The sequence below is a fragment of the Xyrauchen texanus genome, chromosome 8 (assembly GCF_025860055.1).
Source record: "Xyrauchen texanus isolate HMW12.3.18 chromosome 8, RBS_HiC_50CHRs, whole genome shotgun sequence".
Classification (NCBI taxonomy): Eukaryota; Metazoa; Chordata; class Actinopteri; order Cypriniformes; family Catostomidae; genus Xyrauchen; species Xyrauchen texanus.
Genome location: NC_068283.1, coordinates 28,738,645 through 28,753,226, shown reverse-complemented (window position 1 = coordinate 28,753,226; position 14,582 = coordinate 28,738,645).

Below are 14,582 nucleotides of genomic sequence, written 5' to 3'. Positions count from 1 at the left end.
TTATATCCAGGGATGTTAAGTGCTGCAGATGGAGCATTCTTATTGAGCCAGGTCTCAGATAGACATAAAAAATCCAAATTTGAATTAAGTAACAGATGATTAACTTGTTCTGTTTTTGACATGATGCTTCTTATATTTAAGTGCCCACCCAACAGACCTTTGGGTTTTGCTTTAGGGTCCCAAACTATTTTCGAGTGGTTAACAGTTTCAAAGAACGGCCATTTCCGGTGATTAGCTACCCCTGGCGCTTTCTGTTTGCTGACGTTACCATAGTGACCGAGCGGCCATGCAGAAAAGTTTGTTTTTGTTGTGTATCTGGATCTTGTCTCCCGCTCCCATGCGAAGCGAAAACTGCACCACGCTGCAGACCCACGGACTCGCCTATAGCCTCTGTCCAACACACCGCCACACATCCTCAGACCCGGACTTTCTCCGTGCAGTGCCCCAATAGACTGCCCCGGTACCACGCCATCCACACCATCGCTTCCTCGGACAGACAAGTCGTCCACAGTTGACGACGAAAACAAAGGAAGGAGAGGTTCAGGATATTGTGCAGAGGAACACAAAAATGTACCTGAAAGTACCTGCAAGGTAGGAGTGTCGCGTTTGTCATCTGCTCGTAGATTAGCCTCCTCTCCCGGCGTCTTAAAGTGGTGCGGGCCTGGGCACGGGTGGATATCTCCAGATAACATTAAACATATAGCGATAATTAATCCAGTTGTCAGCGGCGATTTAGTCGGTGTTATTGATTTAGTTTTCTTGGTAAATTTATTATAAATTGATGGATAGATTAAGGCCATGGCCAATGTATAGGTTCCATAGCCGATGCTTGCGTTTGCCGATTCCTTGATTGTTTGTTTGTAACCCAGGACTTCATATATCAACGGTTTGTGATTTAGATGAGGCAGAGGAAAGATAATACCAACCATCTGAGTTGAATTAGCATGAATAGGCATTAAGATCTTCACAAGCAAACAATAGACTAGGAGCGCTAAACAGCCCCTCTCCCACCTGCCGCCATCGCCCTATCGATCATTCGATAGTTATTTGCACAGTAGCCTTTGTATTTCCTCAGTTTACTGTAGAATATCCTGAGATTAATATTTCTAATTATAATTATTAATGTAATTTCCTTATAGGTCTTTCTACTTCTACTAAGTTCATTTTATGTCATTATTTAAGTATCATTTAATTTTGTCTGATTTTACATTTGCATTTTTTTTTTTAAAGATACTGTTTATATTTGATTTAATTTGTAGTTGATTGTTATTCAGCATTATATTTTACTCTCGAACCATAATTGTTATCTTGTTACAGGTCCATCTGATCTGTTCATTTTATGTCATTATTTAAGTATTTAAAATTGTCCATTTTGTACATTTACATTTATTTTTCATATAAGAAGATACTGTTGATTGTTCTGCACTTTAGCACGTTGCTATTTTTTTTTATTTTTTACCAAAAGTAATTAAAGTGGTTAAGTTGTTAAGAGTAAATGCATTGTCTGCTGGTTTATTTTGCTACTTTTCAGTCCACCACATTAAGTATGCCACTTTGGCAGTACTGTAAGTCTTTGAATATTAAAGTGCAAATTAACATCTGACCACTCTTGTGGGTTTGCTACTGTTACAATTAAAAACTATAGAAGGGTAAAAACATGCCAGGCAGACACTGGTATGATGTAAGCAACACAGCTTTTACAACTAATAAAATTGATAATGTGTGTGTTAGATGTATAGTGTGCGAATAATCCAATGCTGTGGCATTGTTTAAATGGATTTTTTTGGGATGGTCATCATTGGCTTCCCCCCTGCAATTCTTTACTTGCCAGTTAATAAAGGAGATCAAGGGTTGATTGATTTGACAGCTAAAGTTAAATCCATGAGGCTAAAAGTTGCTCAGACTTTACTTTATTCAAAGGAGAACACTACACCATGGGTGTTTTTTGGCCTGGCTTTGCTCAGAAGTTTTGGTGGTTTTTCCCTTGATAAGCAATTGTTTTTGATGTCTTTGTATAGTGGAAATGTAATATCTGATGCAAAATTCTACATTTTAGTTTTAAATTCTTGGATCATTTTTAAGGAATTTAGACAAGAGAATGACCATTTTGGTCATAATCAACCACTCTTTTATAATTCCTTTCTGGGTGGTAAAGTTTACACATCTGATACCATTGTTAAAACATTTATAGAGAAGGGTTTGACCAAAGTTTCACATTTGATTTATATTACTCTGTGAGTTACCTACAAATATATTTTAGTTTCTAACTTTATTATGGCTGTTTAATCATCCTGTAATTTTTGTACCAAACCAGATTTTTATGCGTGTGTGGGAAGCAGGAGAAGGCAGACAGGGGGTGCGGATCCAAACGCGGTTTTATTAACAAACAAATAATAATAATACAAACACAGGAACAAAGGAAAAGTCCACAATGGGAAAAAGTTAACTCAAACACAAAAGAACACACAGCGGGTAGAACAGACAGTGAACATAAACGAAGGGCAGGGTAAACCTCGAACGAACCAGGGGAACAGCGAGAGAACAACGGCATGAACAAGAAACATAACATGCAACGATAACGAACCACAAAGGAAAGGGAAAACAACAGGGTTTAAGTAGACAGACACGGTAATAACAAAATCACGAACAGGTGCGGACAATAACACAGTGCAGGCAGTGATAAGGGCCGGGAGACATGGGAAATGTAGTTTCTTACACGGACAGTGAAACACGGGGTGGACAACAAGGAAAACATGACATGGAGCTTGATCAGTGACGAGTGAAACAGAAAACATGGGGCAGACAACACGGGATCGTAACACAGAGACTGTGTTTAATGTTTCTACTGAATGTGTCAAGCTAGTACCACTGTTAAGTTTAGGCTTCTGTTTTAATAAGATTTTTATTGATGGATGTATTCAAAAAACACACAGAGAACAGTGTACTTTTACAAATGTATAGTTAGACAACCTAAATTAGCCATTTCGAAGACCTGTAGAATGGCTACTGAGGGGAGAAACATAAGTGTACTGCAACATTTACTGCTTTGGTTGAATCGAGAATCACAGTGGAACACAAATTTGATGAAATCACAAATAATTTACTTCAATTTGAGTTTAAATGGAGTGTGAATGGTGCTTATTTGTCAATATGTGAAGAGGGGACTATAGTGTTTAACTGGTGATGTCTGATGGTCAATTTTTATGATTTGGGATTTGTTTTGAATATGAACTGTAGTATTGCATGGGTAGTATATCTTGTATTTTAGTGGTTTATTACATGTTTAAATAAAAAGTCAAAGCTCTCTCTCTCTCTCTCTCTCTCTCTCTCTCTCTCTCTCTCTCTCTCTCTCTATTTTAAATTGTTTTGTGGTTGGTATATATTTAACTGTTGTGTAGTATTCAGTTATTTTACTTATATATTTGTATATTGATATAGTTTTGTATGTGATGATGGTTGTTAATTGCAAAATAATGTTTTAGTGGGGACATTTAAAAAAAATAAAGAGGTATAAAACGTCAAACGTCTCTCTCTCTCTCTCTCTCTCTCTCTCTCAAATATTCTTAGTATGATTTAAGTGGACATATGTTTAGGTAACTAATGTGATTATCAGTCTGTTTTGTAGTGACATGTAGCATATCTATAGCTAATTTAAAGAGCATTCAATATTTGTGATTATTTGGCTTAGTTATGCAAAATTCATTTGTATTGCCCATAAGGGCTTTAAATATGTGAATTCTTTACACGAATTGTGTACATTGAAAAAAGAAATCAGATTTTATTGATTATAAAACAGACCTCTGTCTCAGACAGACCACTCACAACAAGATTCCATCACATAAAATGTTATGGTCCCTCTTTAATCAATAAAATACTCAGTGTAAGAGTTGCACTCTGGCTAAAGAGGGAAGTCTCTTGCAGTGTTCAGACACTGTTGTCTTTTTAAACATTATTTCCAAGCAGTATTTGTTGGGGATTGGATTAACTATAAACCCTGTTGTCTTTACTGGAAAAATCAAGTTCACTTAATTAAACATTACCTGAAATATCAAGTTTTGGGTTCATAAATCCTTTAACATATTTTCCTTTAAAATCCATAGACTTAAAATGTAAGTGGTAATGACTCAGACTGAGTACACAATTGAGGCTATTGGGAATACCCACCTTGAACTTGAATTATTAAATTATGTTTTCTTGGTCAAATGGAACAAATGGGGGCATTTAAATAGTTGTTATTAAGAATCTATAGAGGTTGAAGCAATTTTGTAGTATGTTGTTTAGTTGTTAAGTGAGTTGTCACCATTAGGGCGATCTGTGTCCCCTTTGGTAAATTTGGACCTTGTTTACAGTCTCTCAATACTCATTGTGCATATGCAACAGAAGATCAGGCATCTATTTGTTTCTTGGGAGAATTTTGTTTTATTTAATTTAATTAATCTAGAATAAATTATAATCCTCATTTGTGTTATTGTGTGACTTAAATTTGAGTCCATTAAATGGAAATTAAGTTGAAACGACATTAAAAAAGCAGAGTTAAGTCTACTTGCATCTAGTGACCTTAACTTAAATATTTAAGTTAATTCTATCTAAACACCAAGTTAAGTGAACAAGTTAAATTAAACAAGTTTTCGAAGACACCATTACTCATTTCAGTTGAGGGAACCAGTTTACTCAATCAACTGAGTAGAGACATTGGTCATATTTTGAATTTTTTAAATGTTTATTTAATGTGCAATTCTGTGCATATGAAGACTGTGCATTTTACAGCTATATTTTAAAGTACATAATCTAAAGTGTTCTTTTACCATGTCAAGAGATCAGCTGCTGCAGCCTACTTGTGTGAGAGTACGTATGTAATTGTGTTGGGATCACAAGGGTAAGACCTTCTGATAATGTGGTCATCTTAACTCTCTCCATTAGGATGGAGAGTGGGGTCCAGCTGTCACCTAATGTTTTCTTTGTGGTCAGAGGTTGTAAAGCCTAGCCCTGTTGTCCAGTCAACTTGACATTCAGGATAGAATTCTCATCAGTCTTCATTATCAAATGCAATTTACACCTAGTACGAATTTAGCAAAAGGTTTGGCATCCACATTTCTGTTATCCTACTAAGCATCTGTAAAGGGTTAAAGAAAAATGCGTTTACAGTTAGGCAATAAGAGATGTTAAAAAATTCATTGAAATAGTACAGTTCGTTAAGTTTTATTGCTAAAATAAACTGTGTTTAAAAATAGACACCCATATAATTTTTTTATAATATTGCGTCCTAAATGGTTACTAAAATGCCAATTTCATTGTAGTGTGAACAACACAGTACTGTGGTGGGGCGATACTTAAATATGTCACTAGGTGGCGCATAGCGTTCTGGAGGAACTTAAAACCCTTAGGAGGCAAACGCTGCAGAATAAATACTGCAGTCGAGCTGAACACAAACTAAAGTTTCTGCCTCATTGGTTCTGCATATAGGATTTAAGAACACACACACCACCTTGACACCCACCAAGATGGCGGCACGTAGCACGCAGCGGCCACTCTGGATCTACAATGGTGCTATTTTTGTTAAAAAAGCCCGACTTTTGCAACACATGGACATCGGAGCAACCGGTGTTCGTGTCTACCATCGCCAGACACTACTGAAATATAAGACTCATGCAAAAACCAAGCTGCATGATGACCTTCAGGAGGCGCTACGTGTACTCAGCTTGCTGCGGAGACCAGGCCTCCAGCCCTCGGCGTCGCCTGATGCCGGTGGCCGGGGGAGAGGACGCCGTAAGCGGTGTGCGAAAGCGGAAGCCGAAAGAGGGCGGGGTCCATGCTAGGCTAAAACAAACCCTAGCCGGCCGGCTCTCCCGCCTATCCTGCTCTCAAATGTTTGCTCCTGGACAATAAACTGGACTATATCCGACTCTAGCAGGCTACGCAGCGTGAGTTTAGAGACTGCTGCGCCTTTGTTTTCACGGAGACGTGGCTCAGCGACAGAGTTCCGGATGCCGCCATTCAGCTAGACGGGCTCGCTTTGTTTCGTGCCGACAGAAATACAGCTCTCTGCGGTAAGACTCACGGTGGTGGCTTGTGTGTTTACATCAACACGAATGGTGCAAGAACTCTATGCTAGTCTCTAGTTACTGTTCATCGCTGTTGGAGCTTGTGACTGTTAGATGCAGACCTTTTATCTACCACAGGAATTCACCACTGTTTGCATAACCGAGTTTACATTCCCCAGCGCTAACGCTAAGGAAGCGCTCTGTGAACTGTATGGGGCTATGAGCTTAACTGCAGAACGCTCACCCCGACGGACTGTTTATTGTCGCCGAGATTTCAACCATGCAAATCTCAAGACAGTGCTCCCTAAATTCCATCAGTATGTGGACTTTGCAACGAGAGGGGCTTAACGCGCTTGATCTTGTTTACACAAACATCCCAGGCGCTGCATCGGCGGAGCCCCGCCCCACCTCGCTACTCAGACCACATCTCTGTTATGTTAATTCCAGCATACAGACCGCCGTCAGACGCACAAAACCGCTTCAGAAGCAGGTGAAAACCTGGCCAGCAGGAGCCATCTCTGCTCTTCAGGACTGTTTTGAGTGTACTGACTGGCACACGTTCAGGGAGGCTGCAACATATGGCGATTCTACCAACTTGGAGGAATACACAGCATCAGTGACCAGCTACATCAGCAAGTGCATTGATGATGTCACTTTCTCCAAGACCATCACCACACGCCCAACCAGAAGCCGTGGATGACTCGCGGAGGTGCGCACGCTGCTGAGGTCCCGAGACTCCGCCTTCAGAGCAGGCGATAAGGCAGCCCTAAGAACAGCTAGGGCCAAACTGTCACGGGCAATCAGAGAGGCAAAGCGCGACACGCCCAGAGAATCCACAGTCACTTCCAGGACAGCGGTGACACGCGGTGCATGTGGCAGGGCATCCAGGCTATCACCAACTACAGGACAACATCAGTTGCCTGTGACAAAGATGCCTCCCTTCCAGATGCGCTGAACGACTTCTACGCCGGGTTTGAAGTGCAGAACGACGTGATGGCGAGGAAGTCCACCCCTCCTCCCAACGACCAGGTGCTCTGTCTTACCACGGCAGATGTGAGGAAAACTCTACGTAGAGTCAACCCACGGAAGGCTGCTGGACCAGACAACATTCCTGGCAGAGTGCTCAGAGGATGTGCAGACCAGCTAGCAGATGTTCTTACCGACATCTTCAACATCTCTCTGAGCAGCGCCGTCGCTCCAACGTGCTTCAAGGCCACCACCATCATCCCCATGCCAAAGAAGTCTTCAGTGTCCTGCCTCAATGACTACCGCCCCGTCGCACTTACACCCATCATCATGAAGTGCTTCGAGAGGCTCGTCATGAGGCAGATTAAGACCCAGCTGCCCCCTCACTAGACCCACTGCAGTTTGCGTAACGCTCAAACCGCTCAACGGACGATGCCATCACCACAACCCTCCATCTGGCCCTCACCCACCTAGACAATAAGGACTCATACGTTCGAATGCTGTTCATAGATTTCAGCTCAGCATTCAACACAATCATTCCCCAGCACCTGATTGGAAAGCTGAACCTGCTGGGCCTGGACACCTCCCTCTGCAACTGGATCCTGGACTTCCTGACTGGGAGACCTCAGTCAGTCCGGATCGGGAACAGCAACTCCACCACCACCACACTGAGCACTGGGGCCCCCCAGGGCTGTGTGCTCAGTCCACTGCTGTTCACTCTGCTGACTCACGACTGTGCAGCAATGCACAGCTCGAACCACATCATCAAGTTCGCCGATGACACGACCGTGGTGGGTCTCATCAGCAAGAACGACGAGTCAGCATACAGAGAGGAGGTGCAGAGGCTGACGAACTGGTGTAGAGCCAACAACCTGTCCCTGAATGTCGACAAAACAAAAGAGATGGTTGTTGACTTTAGGAGAGCACAAGGTGAACACACTCCGCTGAACATCGACGGCTCCTCTGTGGAGATCGTCAAAAGCACCAAATTCCTTGGTGTTCACTTGGCGGAGAACCTCACCTGGTCCCTCAACACCAGCTCTATCACCAAGAAAGCCCAGCAGCATCTCTACTTTCTTCGAAGGCTGAGGAAAGCACATCTCCCAACCCCCATCCTCACTACATTCTATAGAGGGACTATTGAGAGCATCCTGAGCAGCTGCATCACTGCCTGGTTTGGGACTTGCACCGCTTCGGACCGCAAAGCCCTGCAGAGGATAGTGAGGACAGCTGAGAAGATCATTGGGGTCTCTCTTCCCTCCATCAAAGACATTTACAAAAAACACTGTATCCAAGAAGCAACCAGCATTGTGGACGACCCCACACACCCCTCACACAAACTCTTTACTCCTCCTCCCGTCTGGCAAGAGGTACCGAAGCATTCGGGCCCTCACGGCCAGACTGTGTAACAGCTTCTTCCCCAAGCCATCAGACTCCTCAATACTCAGAGACTGGTTTGACACACACGTGTCCTGAGTTGCACTTTAATTACTGTCACTTTATAACTGTCTGCTACCTCAATAACTGCTATGTGCATAGAACATTATCTCATAGTATGTTATGTTTACATTTTTAGAAACTGTCATCTTTTTGCACTACTGAGTACTGGTCGGCGCTGCACTGTCTATTGTCCTGTTCATTGTCAGAAATTTGTTGTACTGTTCTGTACTTTTTGCACATGTTTGCATGTGCACTTTATATAGGTATATGTAGTTTTTTTTTTTTATATAGGTATTTTATTTCGTTGTGTTGTCTCATGTGGTCCTGTGTTGGTCCTTTGTTGTTTTTATGTAGCACCATGGTCCTGGAGGAACGTTGTCTCATTTTGCTGTGTACTGTACTAACTGTATATGGTTGAAACGACAATAAAAACCACTTGACCTTGACCACCAGGTCAGGGGGGGCAACAATTTTGGGGGCTCGTCGGGATTAGCGCCTATTCCTGATGGCAGCTAATCACCAATAAATGAACCTGATGTCAAGTTCCAGGACCAACGTGCTACAACAGCGACTTCTGAGGTAAAGAGATGTCTGCTCTACAAGAACTGCGAAGGGAAATCCAGAAGCAGCTCCATCAGCTGATCAGCTCCGCCAAGACCGATGTACTCCACAAGCTGGCAGCCTCCATCGAGGGTGAGGTGAAGGAAGCTCTACCAGGGGATGATGCAACAGAGGTGGAACTCCATGATTTCATCGTGGACTTTTTGAAAGGTGACGAGTTGGCAAGTCAAGAGGACCAAGGCATGACCCGCCTGCTAGTCTTCAACGATCTCATCATGGAACTGCAACAAACTCCAGCAGCTGCAGAAGAGCAATGTGAGTTACTGGCAGAGACTGAATCATTAGTGGCACCTTCAGTAGTGAATGTTAAGGCAGACAAATTATCAGTTGTAGCTAGCCAGGTAACTGATGTGATAAAGTTGACAGATGTTGCTGCTTTACTGCCTCGTAGAGAATTCAAGATACACTGTGGACAGATTTCTGACTCAGATTCTGATGTTAGCTATAGCTCACTGTGTAAGCAGATTGATGAAGGGATATCTGAGAATTTCACAGAGGCAGAAGTAATTTGTACTGTTCTAAAGATAATCAAGCCTGGTACTTTCAAAGACATGTTAATGACCAAAGATGGGTTGACTGTGGCTGAGCTCAAGCGCTTTCTCAGAGCACACTTACGAGACAAGAGTAGTGCAGAGTTATTTCAGGAGCTTAGCAATACAAAACAACAAGACAGAGAGAACCCACAACAGTTCATGTACCGGTTAATGGGACTTAAACAGAGAATTTTATTTGCTTCTCAGCAAGGTAGCTCAGAGTTTCGATATGACAACAAACTTGTCCATGGGGTATTTCTTCACTCGCTGTATCAGGGGATAAGTGAGAAATATGCACATGTGAGGTGAGACCTTAAACCTCTCCTTACCAATATAAGTGTAACTGATGATTTTATCTTAGAGATAATGACAAAATCAGTTAGTGAAGAGGTTGAGAGACAGGCACACTTAGGTCAGACACACAAAACCAAAACAGTCTCAGTCAATGCCACGCAACAAGGGGAGAGACCACATGTAGTCCAGCCTCCAGCTGAAGTTCAAGCCAGTGTTCTTCAAACTCAAGCTGAAGTCCAGGCGAACCGCACCGCTATACACGAACTGACAGCACATGTCTCAGCCTTAGCAAAAACTATAGAGAAGGCACTCACCCCTACGGCCAGCACTCCAGTGCCGTCACAGGCCAACCCCGTAAGTAAAGTGCAACCACCCAAGTCCGCCACTAGGGGGAAATGCAAGCTATGTTTAGCTCGAGGGACTGCAAGCTGCAACCACTGTTTCAGGTGTGGCCAGGAAGGACACAGAGCTGTCGGCTGCCTGTCAAAGACTAAGCCTGCGGGAAACATGATGGGGTCACTGGGGAGGGACCACCAGTGACCAAACAAGAGCCAGAGTCCCATGCTTCCGTAACCAGCCATGACTCCGTGACTCCCACTAATTGTCAGTCACTATTGAAACACAGAGTAAGAAAGGAAAATCATGTAGCAAAACTGATAGGCAAGAAGTGTATGCTAACCTGCTCTCTCCATGGTGTGCAGACTGACGCGCTACTAGATAGTGGAGCTCAGGTTACGATACTGGAAAAGTTCTGGCTAAAGAAACACTTACCCGACATTCAAATTCAGTCACTCAAAGACCTACTGCCAGATAATCCACTCAGAATTACAGCTGCTAATGGCACAGATGTACCTTTTGAAGGGTGGGCTGAAATATCGGTGGAAGACATGGTCAAGTAGCCATAAATGTACCCATGCTAGTGAGTCAGAGCTGTGTTAGTGGTCTATTGCTAGGGTTCAATGTGAAAGAGGAAATCATTTTAGAGAGTCTTGAAAAGCCAGGGAGTGTCAGTCTAAGTGATTTGCTGGCAGAGGCATTAAAGCTCCATCGAGATACAGCTGAAACCATTGTATCCGTAATCAGTGATACTCCAGCCCAAGAAAAGTCTGTAAATAACACCATTAAAGTGGGGAAGAAAGGTCTTACTGTTCCAAGTGGCCAAATATGTGAACTGAAGTGTCATGTCAGATCGTGGCCACAGGGAGTAACAATGCTTTGTGAACCCACCTTAGAAAGTGTCTTACCGGAGGGACTACAACTGTTTCCTGCATTAGTTGATGTGCCCTATGGTGTCTCCAAAGCTGTGAAAATCCCCATCTGCAACTCTACCAAGCATGACATCTTCCTACCACCAAGGACAGTCTTAGGCTGTATAGAAGAAATTGTTGACAGCAAACCAGTCAATCTGTGTTCCCCATCTAATCAGCCAGCAAAGTCAAAGAGTGATACATACACATGTGTCGCACATGTTAACCTAAGCAGCGGTGCCAGCAGCTGAACGAACAGCTCGGCAGAGTCTCACAAACAGGAAAAGTGGCATCCTACAGTCAAATTAGAACATCTTGATCAACAACAGCAGGAGATTGTGCGCCAGATGCTTTTCGAGGAGTCTGATGTGTTTGTAAGAGGAGAAGGAGACATTGGTTGTATACCCAACTTACAGCTGAAAATCAATGTGGTGGACAACAACCCTGTTCAAAGGTGCTATAACTCCATACCCAAGCCCTTATACAAGGAAGTGAAAGAGTATGTGCAGAATCTCCTAGACAGAGCTTGGATCCGCAAATCTGTGTCTGCATATTCATCTCCAGTTGTTTGTGTCCGGAAAAAGGACCAGAGTCTGCGGCTGTGTGTAGACTTCAGAGGGCTGAACCGGAAGACCGTCCCAGATCGTCATCCATTGCCACGAATCCAAGACCTGCTTGACAGTTTGGGGGGCAACACATGGTTCTCCATCCTGGATCAAGGCAGCGTGTACCACCAAGGGTTCGTGAGTGAGGAATCCAGACACCTCACAGCCTTCAGTACACCGTGGGGATTGTATGAATGGATACGGATTCCGTTTGGTTTGACAAACGCACCTGCGGCCTTTCAGAGGTGTATTGAGGGTGTGCTGGAAGGTATTCGAGATGAATGCTGTGCTCCATACCTCGATGATGTGCTCTGTTACTCAACGTCCTTTGAGGATCACATACACCACCTCAGACAAGTTCTCAGTCGCATGAGAGAACACGGCATCAAACTGAGACCAATCAAGTGTGAGTTGTTTAAAAGAGAGGTTCGTTACCTCGGCCGATTGGTGTCTGGAGAAGGAGTCAAGATCGATCCACAGGATTTGGCAGCAGTGATGGCACTCAAAGAAAAAGAGTCTTGCACAGTTGGAGACGTCAAGTCCCTGCTGGGGTTTCTGGGGTACTACCGCTCCTTTATCCAAGACTTCTCTCGACTTGCTAAGCCACTGTTTGAATTGCTGCAGAAACCCACGGAAGCAGAGGACAGTCATACCAAAAATCAGACAAGTAAAAGTAAAGGCGGAGCTCATAAAGCAGATAAAGGACAACTCCCATCCAAAACGCCAATCACATGGAGAGCACAGCACAGGGATGTAGTAGACAAGCTAGTTGACATGTTGACTCATCCACCTATCCTAGCTTACCCAAACTTTGACCTCCCATTCATATTGCACACTGATGCATCCAATGAAGGGTTAGGAGCAGTGCTATACCAGCGTCAGGACAACAAGTTGCGGGTCATTGGGTATGGCTCAAGAACTCTTACACCTGCCGAGAGAAATTACCACCTCCACTCCGGTAAACTTGAGTTCATATGTCCTTAGCACTGCCAGACTAAATGCCGTTGGACACAGATGGATTGGTGAGCTGGCTGACTTTCACTTCGATATTAAGTACAGGCCAGGGAAGATGAACACAGACACGGATACATTGTCAAGGTACCCTGTGAAACTCCAGGAGGGCATGAAAGACCACACAGAGACCATGTCACCTGAGGTTGTGTCTGCAGTATGGCAAGGCAGCAAAGCACTTCAAGAAAGTGACGTGCCTTGGGTTGCAGCCTTGCAGCTTGATGGTGGAAGTGCAGAGATTGTGCATCCTGCGAGTATTTCCTGTGTCCCACCAGAAAACATCCGTGCAGCACAGCAAGAGGAACCTTCTATCTTGGAAGTTGTTTCCTTAAAACTTCAAAACTGGATTCCCAACAAAATGGACAAAAGAAACATGAGGAAAGAGACAAGGAGACAGCTGTATGAATGGAATCAACTGGAAGTAGATGACGGGATTCTCTATCGGCGGACTGAACAACACAGGCAGCTCGTCCTCCCTGAGAGGTGGAAACCCATGGTGCTAAAGACCCTACACAATGACATGGGCCACGTTGGTGCAGAGAAAGTAACTCATCTCGCCCGTGAGAGGTTTTATTGGCCCAATATGCAGCAGGATATAGAGGACTATGTAAACAAAAGATGCAACTGCATTAAACAGAAACGCCCAAATCTTCCACAGAGAGCGCCCATGGGACACATATCCACAAGCAGTCCATTCGAGTTGGTGTGCATTGACTATCTCCACCTGGAGCAAAGCCAAGGCTATGAGTACATCCTGGTCATCGCTGACCACTTCACGTGCTTTGCTCAAGCATACCCAACAAGGAACAAATCGGGAAAAACAGCAGCCGATAAGATATTTCAAGACTTCATCCCTCACTATGGATATCCTGAGAAGCTCCACCATGATCAGGGGAAGGAGTTTGAGAACAGTTTGTTCAACAGGTTACAGCAGCTGGCTGGTATTGGTCATTCAAGAACAACACCGTACCACCCACAAGGTAATCCCGTGGAGAGACTGAACCGCACGCTTCTGCAGATGATGCGTACCCTGGAAGAGGAAAAAAAGAGTCAGTGGAAAGATCACCTACCTCATGTCGTGCATGCCTACAACTGCACAAGGCATGAGGCCACCGGCTTTTCCCCATTCTTCCTTTTATATGGGCGACCTCCACTCTTACCTGTTGACTTACTGTTCCCAGCTAAGAGACAGCCGGAGTCACCTGATCGACAGACATATGCACAGAAATGGGCAAAGAGGATGCGTTCTGCATATGAAATTGCTGAAAAAAACAGTGAAAAATCTTCAGCCAAAGGCAAGAGTCAGTATGACCGAGCAGTCAGGGGTGTTGTTCTTCAGCCAGGCGACCGCGTGCTGGTAAAAAACCTGTCAGAGAGAGGCGGGCCTGGAAAGTTGCGGGCTTACTGGGAGCAGGTAGTACACCGTGTTGTGGAGAGAGTTGATAATGGACCAGTTTACAAAGTGCAACCTGAGAAGGGACCCAAAACCCTGCGTGTGCTCCACAGGAACCTACTCTTGCCAGTGAATGAACTGCCACTGGAAGAAACACTTGCTGCACCATGTCCAAAAGGAAAAACAAAGTTGGAAAAAAAGAAACAAACCGCTGCAGATACTCATGAAGAAAACACAGACAGCTCTGATGAGGAATACACTTACCAGCAGATCCCATGTTACAGGTTGGTGAGATCTCAACAGGCAGAGCATCTGCAAACAGTGCATCATCCTCAGACTGAGCAAAGGCTAAGGGCTAAAGCTTGTGAGTTTCACCCTGCTGTCAGAAAGGACACAGATACCCAGGATCAGGTTCAGAACACATCACAGAG